The sequence below is a fragment of the Leptinotarsa decemlineata genome, unplaced genomic scaffold (assembly GCF_025532065.1).
Source record: "Leptinotarsa decemlineata unplaced genomic scaffold, Ldec_3_MD MMD2_tig00026316_RagTag_RagTag, whole genome shotgun sequence".
NCBI lineage: Eukaryota > Metazoa > Arthropoda > Insecta > Coleoptera > Chrysomelidae > Leptinotarsa > Leptinotarsa decemlineata.
Window position 1 is genome coordinate 754,482 of NW_027412685.1, and position 27,320 is coordinate 781,801.

At 34.8% G+C, this 27,320-nt stretch overlaps 1 protein-coding gene across 1 annotated transcript in view; it reads left to right on the top strand.

Annotated features, from left to right (window-relative positions):
* AstC (Allatostatin C) overlaps window positions 1-27,320 on the top strand; it is a 68,738-nt gene that overhangs the window by 531 nt on the left and 40,887 nt on the right. The gene's annotated exons all lie outside the window — the stretch shown is intronic.

Consider the following 27,320-nt stretch of genomic DNA (forward strand, 5'->3'; position numbering starts at 1 on the left):
TCAACTAGAGGTTGTTAATCAAAATTGTGAAGATGTGACAAACATTTTATTTTTGAATTTTGAACTTCACCAAATCATTTTCAGAATGAAATGAATGATTCCCGGGTGATCCCAAATATGCATAAGTAATATATGTTTTCAAATTTAACTTCAACAATGCGAATATTGTAATATAAAAGTACATTGAAATGTTATATATCCAAGATTGAATCAGGTAAATAGCTACCGTTTCACCAATTGAAAACCTTTTCATTCAACATTTCAAATAATTATCAAATTTATAAAGTGAAATACGTGTGTTGTAGTATATTTAATTATGAAATCAATTTAGCTCAAAAATTTTTAATGCTTCAGCTTCCACGGTAGAAACGCCTCTACAAATAAAATCTGTTTGTTCAATTACTATCATGGAAAATCTTTGAATGAGTTAAATAGTGAGGTTTATAGATCGTAAATGGATTACGGATAATAAATGAGTGTTGAATACAATTCGATTTCTAGATATAAAATGAACTGTAAATTTTCTACGCAGTCCCAAAAAGCATTTGTGAAGAGGGGCATAGTGCATGTTCTATAAATGAAAATAGTTTCTCCCCTTTTGAAACGTTCAAAATTATCTAGAATCGGAATAGTCTGGAAAATTTGTGATTGAAAATATGTTATCTGTGTTCATATATCATTATTATATTTGAATACAGTCCACATAATATATTTCGAAAAGTTCGTATTCATTGTACGTGCTCATACTTCAGGTACTTGAAAGTATTTGGTATTCAATTTTGATAGTCTCGAACTAGTTTAGGAAAATTTTCTTTTACGATTTTCTGCGCATTTGTGAAGATCAATGATACACTTTCATCGGATTTTTTTGGGGTGAAATGGAGAAGTAGAATACCGAAAATTAACATAATATCACAAACATTTAGTATAAAATATTGTTTTCATATTGTCAAGAATCCAATTCCTGGAATCAAAGTAAGTAGTCTAAAGGATTTCATTATGAAAACTGCACAAACCGCTTGTTTCAAACTTTTATAATCAAAGATGTTTCAAATTATAAATACACTGACTTCATTGATAACACTATAGATTATAATAATTAATAAATTATAGAACAGTCACAATTATCTTAATTATAGACACGTCTTGAATGAAATTTATTGTAGAAATTCTATGATTATTGTCATGCATATGAATATTGTGTTTTGTGAGATGCGAAATTTTCATATTTTCATTATACTGATTATTTTGTTGTCAATAAAAAAAATGTCATGTTTACAATAATCCCACCAAAATTGTTATTTTTCAATATTATCTGGGTTCTGCATGGAACAATGAAACTAATTAAGTGTTTCATCATTAGAATAGAGCGGAAAAAAAAGGTGAAATATAATCAGACTTAGTTTTCTAACGTATTCAAAAAAACACTTTATCGTGAGATTTTCACTAAACGCACTAAGTTGTACTAAAACCCAACATGTATTTCCTTATACAATGGCTTCATCTGATGTGTCTTTACTAACTATATTCTACATATTCAATGCTCAATATACCTTATTTTACAATTTGAAGTACCTACGTTTCAAGTACCTGATTTTCACCTAACTTTGTAACGAATTAAATTACCCGAGCTCATGTCCCAGTTTCCACATTTGAAAAAATATTTAGTAACGGTAAGTTATCCAATTGTAATTGATTATTCAGTAAATCAGCCGAAATCTTGAATCTATTGATTTCCAAAAATTCTAGAAGATTGAGTTTCAAACTTTTCTCTTCTGGATGTAACACGTCGTATATTCATGATTGAACTTGTGTCCTTCTGCTGAGAGGTTATTTGCAAATGTGGAATTGTTCTTTCTATTCACAGAACTACTTATAAGCTCTTCAATTCTTTGGGAAAATGTTTTCCCTGTTTGGCCTATATATAGTTTTGGGCAAGAGTCACAAATCAGCTTATATACTCCTGACTTGGTTTCCTTTAAGACAATTCTTCTATCTTTTCGATATATAGGAGCATAAAAGTAGTTAATTTCATTACTTCGGACTTCCATTGTCTAATACGATATAAATTGATTTGAAATACCTGAAAGAATCTGTAAATAAATTTAAAAAAATTAACTGAAAAATAACAATTTTATCAAGCAAAAAACCTGAAATTACAATGAAATAAAATACAAGGAACAACCAAAATATAAAAAAATTGAACTATTAACACCAGATGAGAATTAAAAAATTATCAACACGACGGAAAATTGAAAATTAAAAGATTCGAAACCAAATGACTTCACAACGTTTCGATTGTTAGTATCCACAATCGTTATCGCCCGAAGAAGATCGTGGATAATAACAATCGAAACGTCGTGAAGTAACTTGGTTTGTAATTTTTTAATTTTCAATTTTCTTTCTTGATAATATTTTTTTAATTTTCATCTCGTGTTGATAGTTCAATTTATTTTTTGATTTTTTTGTGATTGCTTGTATTTCATTTCATTGTAATTTCAGTTTTTTTGCTCAGTGAAATAGTTGTTTGTTAGTTAATGTTTTTTAATTTCTCCGCAGATTCTTTCAGGTATTTCAAATCAATATATATCATATTAGACAATGGAAGTTCTAACTAATGAAATGCACCACGAAAAATTGTCAACTACCTTCAAATAAACATATTAGTAGTTTTCTACTTTCGTCATACAATGGCTTCATTGGGCGTGTCATTACTAACTATATTCTGCATATTCAATGATTTATAAACCTAATTTCACAATTTGAAGTACCTACATTTCCAGTACCCGAGTTTGTTATGAATTCAATTACCTGAGCTTATGTCCCAGTTTCAACATTTGAGAAAATATTCAGTAACGGGGAGTAATTCAATTCTAATTGATCATTCAGTAAATTATCCGAATTCTTGAATCTATAGATTTTCAAACAATTCTCTTCCAAATATAACACGTCGTATTTATGATTGAACTCGTGTCCTACTGCTAAAAGGTGGCAAATGTGAAATTGGTCTTTTATATTTTCGAAAATAGTTCTATGTTCTTCAATTCTCTGGGAAAATTTACTCCCTGTTTGGCCAATATACAGTTCCGAGCAATAGCCACAATTCAGCTTATATACTCCTGTACTATCAAAGTTCTGGCAGACATTACTGTCAGAACATCATGACAAATAGATGTGAAATCTTTCAGGAGCCTTTTACACATTGAGTTTGTAGTTTTAGTGGGATCGCACGTTGAAAGGTAAGACCCCGTTAGTACTCAGCTCGCACAAGTTTCAACTTTCAAGAGATGTCGTTCCTAGGAGAGCGACAGCTGGTTAACAGATTTTAAACAGATTGTTTTATGATGATATTCCCTGGAGTATTCATGACTCCTTGTCTTTTTCGAAACGGTATTATTTCTTCTAACTATCGTGCTTTGAATTAGGTTCTGTTTTTCTCTGTATATGGAAAATTCATTTTTCTTATGAAAGTATATTTTTCACATTTTCAAAAATTTATCTGTGAATACCCAATCTTCGTAGCTAAAATAATCAAAATTTTTGTTCGATGTTGTTCTTCGGAAAAAGTCAACCCTCTCAACTTGGTTTATTTTTCTCTTGAAACATTATTTTTAGCCGCAGGTTGTACTGCAACTATCAATATAACAAATTTTGATATATTGGGCCCTACATGTACATTAGTTTTGGTATATTATACAGCGTGACTCACGGTCGATGGTAGGTAAGACGTTTATGGAAAACGCAAAGCATGATTTTTCTGAAAATTTCACCTCTCACATTTCCTCACCTGTTCTATCGATCTAAAATATTTTCAGCATTGCTTCGTTGCCACTTCATGCAACTTTATTTTTTTAAATGAAACACCCCAAATATTAATACATTTTTGGAATTGCTCTGGTATTTTAATACTTTTTTGTTAATAATGTCCTATACCTATCTCTATCTGTTTTCGAGATAAAAAATAAATTGTGCTAAATATGGTCCAAAACATAGCCTTAATTGAAATTGAGTAGGTACATCAGTACTCTCAATTCATGAAAAGTTGATATTTTGATGGTAATTTGGACAAACTCAAAATATTCAAATAACACCAAGAAATCGACTCCATATCATACAGGGCGTGCTAAAATAACTATTATTTCCATTATGCATAAAAGTAGTCAAAAGTTCATTTTTTCAAATGAAACCCCCTGTATATTACTCGGTAAATTAAGGTAACTATACCTGAATCGTCAAGTTTTCTCAATAAAGTCGCTTCTTCTAGAAACATTATTTTTTTTAGAATTTGGATTTAGGTAGCAGGGGAATTATCAAGCTTATAGCAGTTCGGTTACTTTTATAAGTAATTAACAAAGAGTTATCGTCGGTGTTTCGAATCATCTTCCAAAATGAATGCAAATATCGATTATTCAAACGAAGTCCTTATGGAATTATTTATTATACACATGAACAAAGTGATCAAATCATTGTCAGAACGTGTAAAAATTCAACCAAATGTATCCTGAATTAACACCAATGAACGAGAGAAAGTTTGTAAGGTTACAAAATAATTTCCTTAACTATGGCTCAAAGTTTCCAGGAAACAACTGTACCAAAAATCAGTCATTTCTAGGTAAAAAGTAAGATTTTGTGGGCTAAAATATGTGAAAGTATAGACAATAACAAAATAGGATGATTCAAAATAACAAAATTGTAAAAAAATAACACATTTTCTCAATAAATACTGAAAATCCATTACATTCCAAACACTTCGAAATGTTTTTTTGTACGCGACTGTGGATGCTTTTTCAATTTCCTGGGGATCTAGATCTTCAATACTCCGCACTATTCGCCGTCGCAATTCGTCTTTGGTAGGCACTGGAGTACTGTATACCATTTCTTTTAAAACACCCCATAAAAAAAGTCAAGTGGCGTGAGATCGGGTGATCTAGGTGGCCAATCCCGCGGCCCTAAACGCCTAAACCAACGATCGTCGAAGAGTTCGTCAAGTTTCCTGGAAACTTCCTGGGTGGAATGAGCTGGCGCTCTGTCCAGTTGAAACCACGAATTCCTATATTCCTCTAAAGGCAAATTTTCAAGAAAATCGGTTACAGTCGTCCTTAATATTTGGAGATATCTCTCTGCATTCAGTGTGTCTTCATAAATAAAAAAGCTAATTTTATTGTTCTTCAGAATACAGAAAATATTCAGGTCAAATTTTTCTTGAAAACCCATTTCTTTCGTAACATGAGGATTATGATCAGCCCAAAAATGTTTATTCTTTCTATTGAAAGTACCATCTTTCGTAAATTTTGATTCGTCGCTCAAAATTATTTTTGACAAAAATTCCTGATCTTCCTGTGTATGATTCAAAAGGGATTCACAAAAGTGCATTCTACGTTCGAAGTCTTCTGCTTTTAGAGCTTGAACTTTGGTAAATTCATACGGATGCATTCCGTGATTTTCCAAAATTCGTTGTACTGAAGCATGTGATACACCTAAATCTTTTTCTGCACTGCGAATGGAAGCTTCTGGATATGCATAAAAATATACCAAAACGTTAACAGTCCTCATTTGAAGTAACAGGTTTTGGTAATGTTGAAAGCGCTTTTAACATGGAGTCATAGTTAAGGATATTATTTTGTAATCTTACAAACTTTATCTCGTTCATTGGTGTTAATTTAGGATACATTTGGTTGATTTTTCTGGCAATGATTTGATCACACTGTCCGTGTATAATAAATGATTTCATAAGAACTTCGTTTGAATAATCAATATCTGCATTCACTTTTGGCGATTTTTTGAAACACCGTCAATAACCATTTATCAATTACTTATAAAAGTCACCAAACTGTCATAAGCTTGATATTTCCACGGATACCTAGATATCAAATCTCTTTGATAGAAACACTTCAATCAGAACACCTACAAAAAATCATTTAGAAAAGTTCAGACATGCAGTTCGTGCTATCGGTAATATTAAATCCCTGTGAAGTTACTGACGATGACGAAGTAGTATTCAATCCAACTGTAGAAAGTCCTTCACGGCTAACCAATAATCCTCCTTAAAATAACGTGAGTTGGCGTATGTAGTTGTAACATATGCCTTGTAATCTAAAGTTCGTGTGTTTAGATCCCATGGACCCTATAACTTTTTTATTATCAGCAGTAACGTTATACAAAAAAATTTGTATGATACATTTGTTAAAAGTGATTTTATTTTGCTCGTGACTTTGCTCCACTTGCTGACGCTCGTTTTGCAATAATCCCCACTCACAAAATAAAATGCCACTATCAACACTTTTAGGTAAAACGTGAATAACTATTTTTCCACAAAAACGGCTTTATTAAGATAACTTGACGATTTAGGAATAGGGACATGTATATCATCCTGAAGCATTTTTCACCATCTTTCAATTTATCGAGTAATATACAGGGGGTTTTATTTAAAAAAATTAACTTTCGACAACTTTTATGCACAATGGAAATAATAGTAATTTCAGCACGCCCTGTATGATATGGAGTCGATTTCTTAGTGTTATTTGAATATTTCGAGTTTGTCCAAACAATCTTCAATATATCAAGTTTTCATGAATCGAGAGTACTGATGTACTTAATTTCAATTAAGGCTATGTTTTGGACCATATTTAGCACAATTTATTTTTTATCTCGAAAACAGATAGAGATAGGTATAGGACATTATTAACAAAAAAGTATTAAAATACTAGAGCAATTCCAAAAACTTATTAATATACGGGGTGTTTCATCAAAAAAAATATAATTGCTAGGACTTTTTGATAGAAGTGGCAACGCCGCAATGCTGAATATATTTTATATCGATAGAACAGGTAAGGAAATGTGAGAGGTGAAATTTTCAGAAAAATCATGCTCTGCTTTCTCCAGAAACGTCTAACCTACCATCGACCGTGAGTCACGCTGTATTTCATCTATGTAGGTTTGTACTACAAATTGGACATGCCAAATCATTCTGTTTTCCCAAGGTTGTGATCAATACATTTTTTCAGAGCGTTTATACATCCGATGACTCAATAATCGGATATTATTCCAGGATATATAAACCTGTGAGAAACGTCGGAAAGAAATTCCAAAAATCCACGGCCTTCGAACAAAAAGAATAGTGACACTGATTCAGATTGAATTTCATTTTCCAATAACAACGATGTCTGCATGATCATATTACAATTCTTCATATAAAATGAAACTCCAAAGCAAATCAATCGAATTAAAATAATAGACTCGTTATCGAATAACGTGAAATAAGTCTGTTCCAGAAAGAAATCATTATTTCTTGTTTAAATTGGGCTTTAGTCATATTACATCAATCATACAAACGATTCGAAATTGGAACTCAATGCTCATTCACAGAAATAGTAATTGAATTTTACCGATCAAAGTTGTTTTTGAAATTGAATATGTCAAAATATGTTTGGCTGATTTAGTGCATTTCAGTTATTCATAAGCAAATGATTGATTACTTTTTTCTGATTACCTCCTGATATTGTTGAAATGAATTTAAAGAATTAAATGGACTGAATTTCATGAATATGAATAAATATCGATATCCATTTCTACCATATGAAAACAACCATCGTTATTGTAATCCTCAGTATATACAAAGACCGTCCAATCCAGGGAAATTTGAAATAAATTCACACTTGTAGAGAAATGTTAAGTTTTTTACGCGATGACATTTCCTGAAATTCATTTGAGTCAATCTTTCGCCTGATTTGGTTCCTAAATGGAGTTCAAAAATCAATTTTTTTTTTACAAAACAGCTGCTTCTCTATGAACAAATTCCAGATAAGGATTGTATTTCAGTCGTATATATGATTCTAAGCAAAGCATGGCAATTTGTAGAATTCATCATCTCTTTTTTAATGAAACCAAAAAAATTCCCTTTGTAACTTCACACTTGAACAATAGTTTATGGAAAATTGATGACTTACAGAAATAGAATGCAGATTTCGAGACAGTCAGTGAAAACACTTTGAGAAATTATATTGATCACAATCTGGAGTAATATAAACTATCTGGAACAATTACTGAGTACTGGATCAGGAGAAATCACTTTTCAGTTCTCAATTTTTACTTCACATTACATTTACATCACTTTCATGTAAACAGATAAAATTTTCGCTCACCAAAATCATTTTCACTCCCAAACTGGACCCACAGTTTCGACTGGTAATCTTGGGTCTTCAGTAATATTTCTCATTATTGAAAACCTGCTCTATCGCAATGAAAATTCGAAAATTCCTGATATTTCTGTCAGAAAAATCACTCATACTACTTGAAAAACAGAATCTAGCTACTTTGATCCCATCCATATAGAAAGAAGTTTTCAAAGACAAAATTGATTCTAATATGGAGTTGGGTAATTTGATATTTTTATGAGTGAAGAATTCGATATTCCCCTGATTTTTTATAATCTTGTTTTCAATATACGAGTTTGAGTTTTGATATTTGTTGGCTGTTTTGGAAAAAATAGTGGGGTTTCTTGTATTATAACGTGCAAATGAATGTCAAATTATATAGAACACGTTCACACGAACATCTAACATCCGTCATTATAAAATTCAACACTATAATAACCACTATCTGAGAAGTATTTACACGGATCAAGTTCAATCACACATCCATCTTCGTGAATTTGGCATATGTGATCTCAGAGTTTTTCCTGAAAATGAAAAATGTTTAGGTGTTTAGGTGCATATAATACTCGGAAGTTCAGGTGGAAAAATCTTACCCTACAAAGTCGTAGGTTCACATGAGAGGTAAGGGTGAGGTGTTTTCACCTGAACCTGAGCTCCATATGCACCTCTCCGGACTATGTTTTCGATTCTGACTCCCACCTCGGAGTATGTATTTATGGACTTGTTTCAGGACTTCCTGTTCAGGTGGCGCAGTAGTACATCCCACTGAATCAACTCCAGATGAAACTTATGATTAGTTCGAATTAATTTTGTTTCTTCAGGATACTCAGACGGTTCACTTCGACTGAGTAAAATATTGCCAGGGATAATTCCGTTTTCTCCTTTATTGGGGGTTGGAATGGGCAACAATTTGTCTTACAACAATCATGTCGCTGGAATTGTAAAGGCTGCTACTCAAAAGGTTGCTTTGAATCAGAATACTGTACAAATCCCAGCAACTTTTGATGTTTTATAAAGCTCAAATCAGACATTCTTTGGAGTATTGTACACATGTACGAAGCTCACCCTCTAAACTCGCCCTGAAACTGCTGGATTCCATCCAGAAAAGAGCCTTCAGCCTGCTTGGAGACACGAACATCATTTGCAACCTTGATAGTCTGGAACATCGAAGAAAGGTTGGAGATTTGTCTCTATTTTATAGATACTTTCACGGGAGGTGTTCAAGTGACTTAGCACATTTGATACCACCAATAGCAGTACACCTCGAACTTCACTGTTTGATAACTCTTCCATGTGTAAAACTGCGTTTATGTGAGAAGGTTTTTTCAAATGAATTTAATCCCCAGCTATTCAAATCCAACGTGAATCGCTACTGCCGCATAGGCGCTCTTAGACCGCCTTTGCCAAGCTGTCGCTTCCAATGGTGAAAATGAGTGAAAAACAATGAATTGAACATATAAATTGATGGAGAAAGTTATGACGTATAGCACTTTTTTGGTCTAACAAATGTCATACCTCCACATATGTGAAGGTTTGCGTTTACACAGTTATTTTTATCAACTACTGTTCTTGGTTTACACATGTTGTCTTCATTCGAGGACCGCCTGCCCGGTACTGATGATGCCCAACAGGCTGAAACAGCTGTCTACCGATGTCTCTTGAATCAATATAGGAATGATCGGAATAGTATTTTTCTATTTATCTTTTGATTTTCATGGATTAATTTCCTAGCAGCTTATATATATATATATATATATATATATATATATATATATATATATATATATATATATATATATATATATATATATATATATATATATATATATATATATATGTTACAAAAAGGATTTGAAGCTTTTTAACTCCTATTCATTTTATGCGAGCGCTTTCGACAGATGTCGAACACTGGTTCCACTTATCACTGACTGGAAATTAATTCCAATCTTCAAAAGAAGACAGACCCAAATGAAATGAATCTGTGTGTACTTTGATTCATTATCTGATTCAGTTCATATATAACTTTCCATGAACCCATTATGAACGTAAGAAATCAAGACATCTATTATGGAAATCATCTAGAAGAGAAATGTTCAAAAGGTTTAAAGATTGAATAAAACCTTTTTTCGTTTCAGGCGGAAAGTAAGAATTTTCACATTGTGATGAAGAAATGTAAATAAACTAGATTTGAAAATATATAATGATATATAATTCACGTCATATACTTCGCTACGTTTTCATTCTCACGAAAAATCGTGATGAATTCCAAAACTTTCTCTATTTCAACAGAAACGTAATACATTTTCTGCACTCGACTCCCCTTCATGAATCGTAAATCAATTATGTTTGAAAAAGTGTGTTATCAACACATTACTGTCACCACCAAGTGTTCCAAATCCAATTTCGTTGACAAAACACAGTTTCAGGAACACACTATAATTGATACATCAACTCTGATAATGGGATGAGAGACAACGATATTTCACAAGGCTTCAAAAAATACTTCTGTAGATGTAAATACAAACTCGCGGTACAAACTGCGGTTCATCGAATTGAAGTCAAATGGATTCCTTATTGAATTGAATATTGAATAAATTTTCATATATATGGTTTGGACGTCGATATAATCCATATTCCAAAAGTATTCTCTACTTTTCTGGGGAAGAAAGTTTTTGGCTTTCTACTACTCCATCTACATACAAAAAAAGATGAGGGAATCTTCCAAAGAAAGGAAGTAATCAATTTGAAAGTAAGTAACTCTATACATGGATGTGTAGATCGTGCAAAGAAGTAACTTTCAGACACAAACTGTGTATCCAAAATTAGATCAAGTTCCTTATGAAATTAGTATTGATGGGAAATGGAAAAATGAAGAATTTCAATGTTGATGAACCATCGAAAATGTTGTAAAGTTTTCATAGAAATTTGACAATCTGGTAAAAAACATACATCGAGTTTGTTTCTGCCAGAACTTTCAAGTGACGAAATCAACTTATTGAAAAATGTTTGTTTCAAATTTTTATGTATTTTGCCTTTTGGAATTATTCATCGATATCTATATAATAATAATAATGATAATAATAATAATACCGTCTTTATTATCTTCTAATACATTCAAATCAAATTAATCGTGTACAGTTCATTTATTATAAGAAGACAAAAGGCGAAGTTCAATTTACATTATGACAAGTCATCATTCAATTGCTCTTCCACTTAACCTCATATATGTAAACGTGAATTAGGATTTATTCTGAGAAAATTTTCACAGAAAGGAGGACTGTGCAAGCACTAGCCGCGTGTCACAAATGCTATGAATATAAATTGGGATTTTTTTCAAAATAAATAATTAGCCTCCATTACAGAAATTATGGAATATCCTCCATCATATAACATGTATGAATGTCCTCTGAACATACAGTGTGAAATATTTGTACGTCGTGTTGGCAGATGAGAAGGATTAACCACTCTAGAGGTTGGTCTAAGTAAATTGAAATTAAGTTTTCTGCAGAATATGTGGGTCAATAATTATATTATTGATCAGTTCAAAGAGAAAGATTGTGGAGTGACAATCACGACGACAACTCAAGCTATTCAAGCTATAACATCACAATATGAAATAATATACATACTTCTATTCAAAAAATAAGAAAAAAATTCATTAATTAATTAATTAATTAATTAATTAATTTATTTCGTATTACTATACAAAGATGTGTAAATCATGCAAATGAGTAACTTTCAGAGACGAACTGAAAGACAAAGCCCTCTCAAAACAGTTACTTTCATATAAATATTGAATAACACTGAAGAAAAATACATTCGAAGCTAATACTTTCATATAATCACTGAATTATACGAAAACACTTTTCTCTATTCATTTTGCATTCCAAACATTCGTTATGGAATTGAATCAGATATCATTAACAGGATTCCTACACAATATGTGTATGTATCTGATTCTATCCATAACGAATTTTCAGAAAACATACTGAATAGAGAAAAGTGTGAACTTCAATGTTCATATAAAAGTACAGTTTGTGTCTGAAAATTACCAATTTGGATTATCTACACATCATTGTGAAGAATTACTATTATGGAATTGATTGCGCTTCATTTAATCCTTTGGAATATTTCTCCTTTTTTTTGTATCAAGATGGAGAATAGAAAGCCAAAGCCTTTGTTTCCTACTATTTCACTATTTCTGGTATTATTTTTGGATTGTTTTGAATATTTTCATAGATTCATCCATGCTTTTTTGAGTGCTCTCCAAAGTAAATTCAATATTTAAAAAAAAAAAATCAAGAAAGAACTAAATTCAGTATCCAACAACAATACCAATTGGGATCGATCGAATATATATATATATATATATATATATATATATATATATATATATATATATATTGAGATAAAATCAATGAAAATCAAGTGGTTACCGATAGAATACACTCAAAAACTAAATTGTAATGCAAAACGTAATGAAATGTAGAATACGAATAAGAACCATGGATGTTAACTAAGTAGATGTTCAAACTGTTTACCGCGAACCCCTTGGCGTCTAATCTCAAATAAAACTGTCTTTTAACTATTTTCAACATATCAGACGTGACCGACCTAATCGCAAGCGTTATTCGTTCTTTCAAGTCATTCAAGTATAAAAGTTCAGTTTTGTACGTATTGCTCTTTACATATTCCCATACAAAGAAATTCAATGACGAAAGATCAGATGATCTCGTTGGCCATTCATTCGATCCTCGCCTCCCTGTCCACCGAAACTGTTTCAGTTGACATGTCAAGAAGAGTACTTCTACCACGCCACTGAAGATGACGTGTGCGCTATCAATAGGCACATTGTATTGTTGGTTGTTTTTTGTTTGTTCCAGATCATTCCAAAACAAACATTTTTCCCATCACCAGAAATGCAATACGTTTCTCGACGCGTGTTTTACCAAACCTACTTCTCTTCATCTCCTGAAGACGTCAACTCGGTTAGTGAAACGCGCGTCGAGAAGAGTATTGCATATCTATTGATTGGTGAAGTGCTTGTTTCGGATTTATTTTACGCCAAAGGTTTCAGTTTTTTTTTATTCCTAATTATTACATTTCTTTTTCAAATTCTCGGAATATTCAATAAGTCAACGGTTTTGTTGATCAACCCTTGTTTCTCAACCTTTGGAAAATACCCAACAAATGAACACCCGGAAAAACAACTTAACAACTTTTCACATTACACCATCCGCAAAAACCTTAACATTTATTCAACACTTTTTTTTCAATCTGATGTCGAAGGATGCAGAATTTTTTCATTATGTACCGTTATTTTATATTAATTTCAATTTATGTAGAATGTAGGGTAGAGCTAAATTTTCAGATCTCAAATTTTTTCTGGATTGTTGACGTTTTCTGGAATGATTCAAGTGTGAGTTTTTCAAATTATTGGAAAATGATTTTAGAAATGAAAAAATCATCACAGTTATCACAATGCCTGTGTTAAAAAACTTTTTTTGTTACTCAAAATTGAATAAAAGTGAATTATACAAAATTGGTACATATTAGATAAAAGATATTCCTGATGAAGTTATTATTCAAAAATGAATCCAAAATTCATCACTGATAATGTTCAATTGAAGTTTTCATCATCGTCCAAAAATAACCGATAGTTCAATATCAGTTGAAAATATTTCATATTATTATTAATTTTTGTTCTAAAATTTCATTCTGTATATACTAATAGTAGATAGAGTATTATAATAACTGGTATTTTCATAAAAAATTCCATGGAATATATATATTAGAAATATTATGAGGGCAATTTTCATTGAAATTTAAGCTGATTATACTACGGTACAAAATGTTTAGATACATTAAGGGTCGCGTCGTTACTAATTAAATTATGCTGTGATAACTGAATAATTCGTGTGCAGTTCGTATTAACTTCCTTCCATTTACATAACTTCATTACTCATTCCTTTGTATTTCAACAATGTATCTAAATATTTCCATTTATTTAACTGCCGTCAGGCTGAGTGAAGAAAGAGAACACAAAAACAAATTTCTGTATACACAGAGGGTCAGAATAGTAATGAAAACGGCAAAGGATGCAAGATAAGTCTGTTCACTTGCTTTTGTTTATGATAACAATACTGATAATGATGAGAATAATGAGTCCGGCAAGAAATCTTGATAAGACAAATTCAGCTTAGGTCACACGGTTCTCTCAACTAATGATCACTCAACATCTGGTCCAAACAGAGTGGGTCACTTTGAGAAGAGGTGATTTCCCCAGTCCACCTTTTTCGGCATCTTACTGCAATTATCCGTTGCGCTCAGAAATAGTCGAGGGTTCAACTGTGGCACCCCCATAAATCAAAGGTATGAGGTCGTCCGTTTGTTTTATACGAATGATCTTGAACGTTTTGTCATTGAAGAAAAGGATCTCCATCAGTTCCTTAGGGTAATGGAAGGTTGCACGCATGCTATCGGTATGAAATTTCAGATAAACGATACGGGGTTATGGAGAGGAAGTGTAGCTCATAGACGGAAACATCCTACACTATTTGGATACTCAACGTCAGTCACAAGACGTAAGTCACAACAATTACTTCTATACCTCCATAGGATTCTGCATCCGTTTTACGATTATACTCCTCCCAACAACAATGAAGCCGTAGTCTCTTGAGTTTGGAGTTTTTATATAATGAAATTGTGTTGGATGGAGCAAGTAAAGTCATCATAAGGTCAAATTATTTTTTCTGTATGATACGTGACCATGTAGAACTTGGTTCTGTATTCGAGTAACACTGTATTATGAGATTTTAAGTAGATAATTCACAGATCCACAACATCTTACAAAATCACAACATGTATTTCATTAAACAATAGCTTGCACAGGCATATTTACTCAATTCTACCTGCTGTTTATAATTTAACAGATTGATTAATTTGACTTTCAAATTCTTGGAATCGATAAGTGGAAATTGTTCATTTAAGTGATACTTGAACATGTTACGACTTTTCATTCACTATCGGCCAATTCCATCCAATAACTTTATTCCATTTTTGACACTGAACGAGGTAACCACAACTATCTCACCAAGTTCCAATCGGTTCAGCAAAAAGCCAGCATCAACTCCGCAACAATCACTTTACTTCTGGAAGTACATAGGAATGAGCAAGCAACAACATTGCTTTTCAAAGCATGACTTTTGCTTTCCTTCGGTCGAGTGAGCTGAAGTTGCCTTTGTTGCCCCATTGGGGACCAAATCAGGTTTTCAGAGTTTGGCAGAGCCGTACTCTCACCTCAAAGACCACTCACCATACAAACTTATCGGCTTCGTAAAGAAGCTGGATTTATTTAGTCGAGTTTGAATAGGTGTGAACCACAATAAACCCTTGCGGATTGCGGTGGAGATTCGGATACACCCACTCATTTTGAAGCTACTCTAAATTACCCTAACCTCAGTATATCGTAGTCGCTTGATAGGAACATAAGTCTTTGACATTAGGTCTAGGCAAAGCCTACCATGAGACGTCTGACACACTTACGCACTTGCTGATGGCATGTTCAGCATATGCGGTCTTAGCTTATATCCATCAACATGACACGAAACATCAAATGGTATATTACCACTTTTAACACTCCGGTATTTCGAATTCGTTGTGGGAAAAGAGAAGTGCATAATCTACTGGAATTATTCATTCCCTACCAGGACACTGATATAAGCTAATACGTTTGATTTTGTTCTCTTCGACCATCAAAGTAAGGCGATATATTGTGGAGATTTCGAATCCGGGTGTGACGAAAATCGTCCAAAAAGAAGTGAAAATGTGGATCCAATATCGAGATTTTTCTCTCCGAACTCCGCAGACTTCATCCAGATCACTCTGAGATAGTTGTTCTGATTATTGGAGTCCTTGGTGGAATGCTACTCGAGCAGCCGATGAACTTGGGTAGATTGTTGACACTAAACAGGGTAATCAAAATTCTGTCACACAGATAGAAGTATACATAAAAACTGCAGCAATTGATCCACTACATGTTGATGTACGATGTCCGGCTATTAAATAACGAAAGTGGTTACGAAATAAGGTTTTATTATAAAAATTATTCTACATTCGAATGCTCCCATTCAATATATTCCCCTTTTCTCGCCACACATCTTTCCATACGTTTTTTTCCATTTATCGAAGCAGCGCTGGAAGTCTTGTTTGGAGAGGGCCTTTAGGAGCATGCCGTTTTTTCCTTTACCCCTTCTATCGACCCAAATCGGGTTCCTTCCAAAGCAGATTTTATCTTCGGAAACAAAAAAAGTCGGACGGTGCCAAATCTGGCGAGTACGGTACGTGTTCGAGCACTGGAGAGCGTTTATTGGCCAAATACCGCTTCGCAGATAGCGCGTTATGGGCAGGTGCGTTTTCCTGGTGCAAAATCCACGAGTTTTTCCTCCACAACTCGGGCCGTTTCTAATGAACTCGTTCTCGCAGTGTTGCCAAAACTGACAAATAGTAAGTCTGGTTGACAGTCTGGCTCTCTGGACCCATTCAGTCGTCACGATACCGTTGATGTCGAAAAAAACGATCAACTTGAACAAGGACATCCTTGTTCTCTCGGCCCTCACTGAAGCGCCTACACCATTCAAAAACATGCGCACGAGAAAGATAATTGTCCCTATATGCCTCTTGGAACAATTTATAGCACTCTGTCGGAGTTTTTTTTCAATTTAATGAGAAATTTGGGACTGACACGTTGCTCCTGTTTTACGTCATATATGGTTTTCGGCACGAGAAAAAACACGTTCGTTTCAAACCACTATTGCACAAATACTATAATAGAGACGAAAGCGTGTTCTGGTAGGTGAATAGAGAAGATTTCCTCATACTCAGCGCACTACTCGTTTTTTCCCCACCCCTCTAGGCGCGCAGTCTCGTGCGAACCTTGTAAGCAACTACATGTTATTGTAGCTGCTGGAGTGTTATTGATATTGAATGGTATGGAAGTCATAGAGAATAAACATTTGGATGAAGGAACTTGAAGACATGTATCTATATTCGTTAGTCATATGTTTGCTATATTTCAATACACTCGATAACGTGATCTCACTAGACTCGGGCAGTCATCTCAAACTTTGATAGATACTTTGTCTTTCAGTTCTTTCAGAAACTTTCCAAGGAAATGCATTCTGTGAAAAAGTGCATTCGGTTCTCGAAACATCATGTATGAAAATAGATACGAGGAATTATTGGAGAAAACTTTATTATTCTGCCTGTCTTTCAATTTTGTCCTGATTGTAAAAAATCACGTCGCCCAAAAAGTCAGCTTTTATGTTTCTGAAACAATATTGTATCATATAAATGTTCGATTTCTAGTTGTACAAATAAACCATTCAACATAGCTCAATAATTTTCTCTTGATGTATTTCTGGGATCTTGTTCCTACTGAATGTATGAATCGACATTTTTCCGCTACTGAAAGCTGTTAACGTTATCAAATGGGTCTGGGCCGTGTGATATAAAATGTTCGGTCGTAATGAAAAATCTATATTTCATTTCTCAAAACGGAAATGGATTCTTTCGGCAAAAAAAATGAAACATCCTTGAAGGTGTTACAGAGAGCAATGAAATTATGTTATATGGGAGGATGCCGTCAGAAGGGCACATATCCGAGTATTAAAAATTCAGGAGAGGATATTGATTTATATTAATTGGTTTTCATCACTAGGAAAATGATATGAATGTTAAATGATTGGTAACTTGTAGAAAACTTGTTTTTTTAAAGCCATAGTTAGACAAGCCTATCGCGAACCGTTTTGAAGCCTATCATATGGTTACATATTGTAGGAATCTTGTTGCGAGTAGTGCGGGCTCGTCTCGCCATAACCAGAGAGTTAGCAAATTTCCAAGGGGAAAAATGCGTAATTTCACTTCTTCGAGCATCCTCCAAGGCTGTTATCGCCTAGGCTACATCAAAGATTTTTTCCCAAATATGAATACTTTGAAAATATTTCATGAGATTTTATCTAACTATTTCTCTGAAATAGATGAAGGAGACAATCGAAAGTACTGCTATAAAAAGGAAGATGGTGTCAAGTAAATGTCAGTTATCAACAACGTTTTGTGAAATATTCACTACATTTCCGAGTGAAACAGGTTTCGGAAAATGCAACGCATAGAAAGTCTAATTTCAATTAAATATGGAGATAAAACCAGAACTCAGCAAGAGGTATGCGACGTGTTTAATGTGGAGTATCCAAATAGACCCATCCATTATTCAATAGTTAGTTAGATTGATATTTTCTTTTAAGAGACTGGTCATGTCAAACATATTCCGAATGCTGAACGTTCTAAAATACAAGATAACGTTGAACTTGTTTTGTCAAGTGTAGAGGATAATTCTCACAATGATTCAAGACAAATTGCATCAAACAATGGCATATCTCATTGTTCTGTAATACTCATTCTGTAAGTAGAAAAATATCATCCGTACAGAGTACAACTACATAAATAACTAAATGAAGATGATCCCGATAGCCGTATGGAATTCTGCTAAATGATGCAGGATGTTTGTAGTCCACGTTCAATTGTTGAACAAATTATGTTTTATGATGAGGTTACTTTCTGCCCTCAGGAAGTCAAAGTTCGGACAGGGAAAATAAAAAACAGAATTTTTGCCCTTCATTTATCTTGAAGAAAATCTCATAGAGAAACGTTGCTTGGAATTTTTGAGAAATGAACTTATACATTTCCTTGCGAATATGTTCCTAAACACCAACAATCCTAACTGGCTGAATGAAAGCATATGGTTACACCCCCGCACTATGCACGTGATCGAGCGTTCTCAAATGATTGTTTTCATAGGAGGTGGATTGGTAGACGCGGAACGATGAAATGGCTGACCCCCAAGATCTCTAGATATTACGCCACTAGATTCTTTCTAGTGCGATTATTTGAAATCGAAGAAATATGTTTGTGAATCGGCAAAATTTAGAGGAGTTGAGAAGTCGAATTACGGTCGAAATTAACAAAATTATCCCAGAAGTTATTTGAAATGTTTAAGAGGAATGTATCCGTAGATTTGCTTATTGTCAAGAAACTGATGGATGGCAGTTTGCACATCTCATTCAACTATTGTATTTTGTTAGATATAAAGTTATTTTCCCACTGAAATAACAATGATTTTTGGTTACCCAGTACAAATATATCAAATTATTGGTCAAACTAGATGCAGTATTGAGAAAGAGACCTATCAAATGAAGTATCACAAAACACATATTTCAATTGGAAAAATTCAATGATGTCACGTCAAAATCCGTAATTTAATATTTTCAGAATATACATTTGAAAATCGGTATTCGGGAAAAAAATTGACCCATCCTAGGATTTTTATCGAAAGTGCATTTGCTTGCAAAATAACGAATTTGTTTCATAATTTAGCCACTCACTGTTTGTATATTTTGGTGGACGCTTCAGACTTCTTCCATACCCGGAGAATTCACCATTTATTACAAAGAATTATAAATATTACTAAGACGATCCCTGCCTACAACTAAATATCAAACTCATCTGTTCAACCTCTCAATATTTTAAAATCCATCTGGATAAACTCTTGTTTTCGTATGAATTCGAAGAAAATATTTCAATAATTCTCCGTCTAACCATTATAGGGATATATTTGTCCGAGGTATATTTGACATCACCCAGACATTTGGCATTACACCGTCAAACTAAGAAGTGGTTTTTGAAAAAATGTGTTGATGGTTTTCTGCTCCTCCAGATATATAGATAAGTACTATTCTGATCACTCCCATATTGATTTCAATTTAAGAGCTACGGGTAGACAGCTGTTTCAGCCCCTATGCGCCGATGACAAACAAGGCTCTCCTCTCGTCTTCCATGGGTCAAGAGCTCGGCGTCGTCTACATGCAATGTGCATTGGACGACTTCGAGCGCTGGTACCTCGATTGGAAGATCCGAGTGAACCCGAACAAGACTCAGGCGATAACCATGGGGAGATCGCTATCTTCTCCGGCCAGAAAAGTGAGACATTCTTGAAGGTAGATTGACTGGAAAGCGCGGGTAAATAGAAGGCCCCGACACTCTGTCGAATGAGGCCCTCATGTCCCCCGTTAATGGACGAATAGATTTTTCATCCATCCCACCCCAGCCAGAAAGGGGTATCCCGTGAAGGGCGGTACTGATGTCTGAGGACTTCATGCCGCCAACATCCTTTCAGTCATGAACCCGTTTGTCCTTCTTCGACAAAAATCAGCAAAAAAGGTAAGGGAGCTGGGCTCCAACCTGAACGAAATGAAGATGCTTGATCGAGCTGTTTCAGCCTGTTTGGCATCTTGAGACCAAGCAGGTGGTTCTCGATTGAAAACAAAATGTGAATAACCAAGAAAAATACTTGATGGAAATAACTGCATAAACGCAAGCGATGTATCTGTATCTGTATCTGTATCTGTAGAGTAGGGAGGGTGAGTGTAATCTCACGCGCTTAGGCCACAAGTGACCCATTGTACATCCTCCCGAGGAGGACAACTCCTCGCTGGGAGACATCTCCTTTATATCGGCAGGTGTAGGCCAAGACTCGCCGAACACACACTCTCTTATTGACGATAACTCCGGGCACTCGCACAGGACATTCCTGACAGTCTCATCTTTCTGTTCACACATCCTGCGTAGAGGTGTGTCTACTAGCCCCATATTATGGAGGTGTTTCCTTAGTTGACAGTGGCCAGTCAGAAATACTACTGTAAGGCGTAGATTTTTCCTGGTCATCGCCAGATATTTCTTTGGCGCCAGCTTCCCAGGGTCGCCCAAGGTGATCCTGGCAGGATTACATCCTTTGATTTCATCCCATCTCTTTAAGGATTGAACATGGGTGTAACATTTGACTAGTTCCGCAATTGTCGAAGTCATCAGGCCGTGGGTGCCACTGGGTCCTAAAATTCTTAGTCCAGCCGCTCTCTTGGCTAGGACAATGTGATCGGCAATGTGATCGCCTTTACTCTTGTCGTGCCTTTTAATCCACCTCAAGATAATGTTATTATCTACCGAGGCATTGGCTAAATCTTGGTGGTACTCTAGTACTAGCCCTGAGATGACACGTTGTCTGTTCAAGGCTAATACGGCTTGTCTGATATCAGTACAGATTGTTATATTTTTGCTAAAAATTCCTTTCCTGGTTATTTATTTTATGGTGATTGAGATACCAGACAGTTCTATTTGAACCACGTTGGTATTTTTTCCATTCCCCACTCTTAGGCTTAGTAATCTGGAGAACACTCCACTCCTGAGCCTTCTTTGGTGTTTGAGCCGTCTGAATATATGCGTATTGCATTCTCAATTGACCCATTTCTACTTCGAGGTTTACACCAGCCGTGCGTAATCGTAACATGGACATTAACGCAACCTCCTTAACGCACACGTCCAGAGGGGTCAGACCAGTAATTAATTCCATCGACGCGGTTGGTGTTGTTCTCATGGCTCCTGTGATGTTTAAACAAGTCAATCGCTGTATCTGATATACTTTTTGGATGATCGTTGCTTGTAGAACTTTCGGTCCCAATGCATTGGCTCCGTACGTTAACATAGGTCTTATTATTGCAGTGTAGATTCAGGTGACCACACTCCGACATTGCTCATAAGCCACATATGCTCTTCTTGATCTACTCTGTAGGTGAGAGTTCCATATTAGCTTTCTGTCGAGGATAGTACCAAAGTATTTCACTTCTTCAGAGAAGTTTGGTTTGCTTTTGAAATTTGAAATTGAAATTTCGAGAGGTTTTAAGCTCGATAAACTCCATTTCCTGGTGAAAAGGACTATCTCAGTCTCCTTGGGATTGATCGACAGTGAATGTTCCTTACACTATGTTCCTATTGATTCGAAAACTTTCGATAAAAGGAAAAAATAATCAACAATAATTGAAACTCGTCACAAATATGAGCCGACTATGCTCAAAAGTTTGTTGCAAATACAAACTACTAGTTTCTAATTTGTGAATTAACGTGTCACACGAAAATAACTTTTTCTTATTCAGTTTGTACTCCAAATATTCGATAAGAAATCGAAATAAGAAATCATCGATAAGAACTTACTCTGCATGATGTACAAAGGAGTAATAACAATTAATAATTGAATAGAACTGACCGATACAAGCATAACTTTATGCTTTAAGAAGCTATTGTATAGCGAAACACGTGTCGCGGTTTTTGTAAAACCCTTATGGTGAAAATCATAGAATAAACTCTATTTATTAGTGTATTAACAATTAATTTCATCTATATGGAAACTATCAATATTCGGTTACTTAAATAAGGTTAAAGGTTTTCCAGTGCCAGTCTCAAATGTCCTACACTGTATAGGTTGATGGTCTGACACTTATCAGAGAATAACTACTCCCCTAGCTAATACCACGAAGGACGTCGGATTATATCTGACAGGTGTCAGTGCAGGATTCTTCACTGAAGTTATTCCTGCATATGCTGTTGGCGATACAATTCTAAATTAGCTCATCTCGTAGTCTATTCGTCCCAAGTATGTGAGTAATAATGTGAAACTTGTGTTGATGAGAAGTCTTGGAGAACACTAGAAAAATATCAATGAACCAAATATACTGAATTGTGTCAGATATAAAATATTACGAAAGATATATTTGCATGGCTAGTTAATTGATTAACTTTAAGCTAGTATTCTTTCAACACATATTGGATATTCTTATTGTTCTTCAACTGATTTTAAAGATTTTTTTTGCACCCAGTAAAAAACAATTGATCAATTAAAGTATATCGGTTGAGACATTTTCTAGAATATATTCGTCAAGGATTTCAAACTTTTTCTTTATCTTTGGGAAGTTCTGAATGTAATGATGATCAATTATATCATCACATTGTACTGTCACAAACTATTACATTTGTGACAGAAAACAACAATTATCGTTTCAGGTAAACTAACACAAAGCGATGCTTCAATTTTAACAGGAACGGTGTGTAGTTGTGAGTATACGGACGTTTCCTAAATTGCACAAATTGCGGTCGCCGAACTAATGCAACTTCTGGAATCGAATGCTTACCCTCGTGTTAACATGTAGTTAATGCAGCATGGCTAGTAATTAGATCAGCGTTAGGCTACGTACATAGAGTTTGTACACTCCATGCCCTAAATTACTGCTTGATATCCGAAATTGATTCACCATCTGAAAAGACAAACATAGACATCTATTTTCTCATTCCTTCACACGATTGAATTTTCTGGTCACCACAAAACTGAGCAGCTGTCAGATAAGTTTCATGAAAATTAAAGACTGATTAGTTTCATAGAGATACTGTCTCATTAATATTCCATTAGAAACTGTCAAGTGAGAAAATTCCGTTCAATATGGTAATGACCGAGAAAAAGGCGAATTGAAACCTTGAGAAAAAGTCACATTCATTATAGGAAAGACACTACCAATCTACTGTAGATGAACTTTCGGGTCTAACTGCCTTCTCATATATCTCATCATGTTATTTCAAAAAAAATATTTTAGATAACTGTGGAGTCAAAAGAATATTTATTGTACATCATACAATGCGTACGTGAATAATCCACCTTTTCACACCCTAGCAACAGGATGTGAAAAAGTAGATGAACTTTCGGGTCTAACTGCCTTCTCATTTATCTCATCACGTTATTTAAAAAAAAATATTTTAGATGACTGTGAAGTCAAAAGAATATTTATTGTACATCATACAATGCGTACGTGAATAATCCACCTTTTTACACCCTAGTAACAGAGAGTATTGTGTTGGCTGCTGTCTCTATTGCCTCAAAGGAATTGTCCGTTTTTCTGGCAGTGATCTGTTCTGAACATAAGAGAAATTGTCGATTCGAACAAATCGACCATGCTCCCAACAAAGAAGGCACGTATATTATCCCTTTCGAAGATACAGTAATACTAGATAAAACTCAAAATTACTTTCCAAGAGTATGAAGTGTTGTTGGTTCATACCTTCAGGCTCTGGTGCAGGTGTTCACAGTTGTAGACTCAGGAAAGAGATATCAACCTGCTAGAGACCTATGCGACTGTATTTCAAGCGAAAATCTTTGCCTTTGAATTGTGTGCGGAGAGATTGGTAGAATCTAACCCCACACAAAAGTCATTAAAAATTTTCTCGGACAGCCAAGCGGCGTTGAAAGCTCTTTGCTCCTTATGAGCAACGTCTAAATTGGTAGCAAATTGCCAAAAACGATTCTCTTCAATAGGAAGACTGAAAAAATTGTCTCCGGTCTAGATTTTCGGCCACACTGGCGTAGAAGGCAATGAGGCTGCTGACTTCCTTGCGAATGAGGGTGCTGCAAGTAGATTCATCGTATCAGAACCTGTCATTGGCATTGCTTTAAGTTTTGCCTAACCAACATTGAACACCTGGATGGCAAGAAGATTTGAAGACTTCTGGCAAAATCTTCCAGGATTGGCTCACTCCAAGGCGTTTATTCACCCTTCGAGGCTTGATACTAAATAGTTGTTGGACTACAGTAGAGATGAAATACGATGTCTTACAGGTGTCTTTCCAGGTCACTGTCGTCTGAATCATTATATGCAGAGACTTGGACTGTCGGAAGGAACAGTAGAGCATATACTTTGTGCCTGCCCCGCTGCGGACCGAATCAGGTTTTAAGAGTTTGATAGGACCAATACTAGCATCGTAGGTAAGGCGTTTGGAATAACAAATCAAGCACCAACTCGGACACTGCGATCGTTACCACATCGTCTTTGATAATGTCAATCGCAGTAGTAGACGAAACTTCAGACATAGAAACCTGCAGACCATAGTTCAAAAACCCAGTATATAGCTTTCACACAGGTATCTCCGACCGTGAAAGTTTACATTCTTTGATCATCTGCCACTATTGATACTGAAAATTCGCTTCATTTCGTTTCGTCAAAATTTTCGAGAATGGTTTGCGCTCAGAGAAAAAAATGAAATAAATTCATAATAATAACTCCGAGGCCGGCCGTTATTTTCATGAGACAGAAAAGGTGTTCAATGTGAGATTTCCTGATGATGCACCTAAAATGTCTCAGGAAATTGGTTGAAAAATACCAAACAACGGGAAGTGTAGCTAGAACTAGATGAGATATCATTGAGTCTGTCGTGAAGAAACTCCTGAAGTCTACCACAATAGTTGGATGATGAGGATGATGTCTCAACAACCTCGCCAAGAAATACCTCGGAAAAAATAAGTTTAACCTCTATGAACTGAAGATATCATATGAATCAAATGAAGGTGACCCTGAGGAAAGAACAAAATTTTGTGACTTAATTTCCGAACGCTTGATTGCAAATTGGAACTGCATGAAAACTATTCATTTTGTAACGGATGCACTTGTTTCCTCAACGAAAATATCAATTGTCAAAATGAGCGATATTGGTCAGACATAAACTCACACGTTTTGCGAAAAGGTCACACTGAAACTCCTCAGAAAATAAATCTATTCTTGTTATTTTCAAGAGTTTCCGTACTGGAAACCAATGCATTTGGGGAATCTTTTCGGAGGTCGATTACATATATTGTGGAGTAGTCGGAAAATATATACCAACACAAATCTGCACGGAACTGAAATACTTTCAGTTTAATGAATGTTTCGAAAAAAGTAGCACGACAAAGCAATGTTTATCGGTCTGGCAGAACGTTCTATTGAAACTCGTTTCAAAGAACACGATGAGCATACCCGACAAGACATAGAAAATTAGGAAAACCTAGTGTCAGTCAAGATGGAAAACAGCCATGAAATGACTAAACATTTCTCAATATTGTTGAAACAATTACGACAAGGATTACAACATACATAAAAAAATTCAAAGATTTTCATTAAATCTTCTCAGGAAAAAACGAATGAATCCTGTGCCCACTGTTCCGCTTGAGCAACGTAGAACGGTTAATTCTGAGTGGTACACGACCAATTGTTTGCCGAAGGCCTTCGGAAAAACTCGTAAAACTAACCGCCGAAGACGAATCATTCTTCATCATGACAATACGAGCTCTCACACATTTCGCCAAAAAAATTAATTATTGAGCAGTCAAAACATCGAATTGATCACTCATCCTTCGTACAGTCCCGATTTGGCACCCAAAGACTTTTTTTTTGTTCCCGAATATCAAAAGTAATCTGCGTGGTCGACGATTACACTCGTAGAAGAGGCAGCTGAAGCGTTCAAAAACTATGCTTTGGAGGTGTCTCAAAAGGAATCGAAAAACTGCTTTGACCAATGGTTTGAACGAATGCAAAAGTATATTGATCATCAAGAAGAATATTTCGAAAAACAATAAAGCCATTTTCGTAAAAAAATGTTTGTTATTATTTGTTATTCTCGAAATATAAATAGTACCCCTTATAACCTTCGTCCCCGCAGTCAACGCACATACCACTGATGATGCCTGCCGTAGTGAAAGACGAGACGTTTGGCACACCGGTTTCATTCGAACACGGCTTATTACCATGGATTTCGTCCTCTTCAAGTGAAGTATTTGACAGTATAAGAATCCAGTTGTTGTATGTACTATTCCCGTGTTACGAATCACACGTTGAAAGGTAAGACCCCGTTAGTTCTTAGTTCCCACAAGTTTCGACTTCTGAAAGTTAACGTTCATAGAGCTGTCATAGCTGCCTTACGAACATTTATTTTTTTATTCCGAAATAGTGGATTGTATTAAAAATTAGACTAATTTGATTTAATATGATTTTTGGTAACTTTGAAAATCTCAGTAACTCCCTAAAGTAAATTTAAGTTTCAAATTTGAGAATAATATAGATAAATCAAATAAAATGCCTATATTTGAAAAAAAATTGTGCTGATATGAAGAAAGCTGAAAATTTATCTTTGTCACTATTTGAACTGATATGAATATTTCATTCTGTGTAAAACTTTCCATGCATCATATTTCGAGATTTTATTCGAGTCTTTCTCTGGAATTAGATATTGAGATCATATTTCGTACGGACTTATGAAATGGTTAAATATCTGACAAAAATGCTATACTCCTCAGAAAATCCAAATGAGGATTCAATCATCACAATATTCAAGAAACGGATTTGTTGTTCCTGAACTAATTCCATCCACTGAAAAATTGTCGTATATCAGTCTGTTGCTTCTTCCTGAAATTTTCTATCCTCTTGTGCAGGA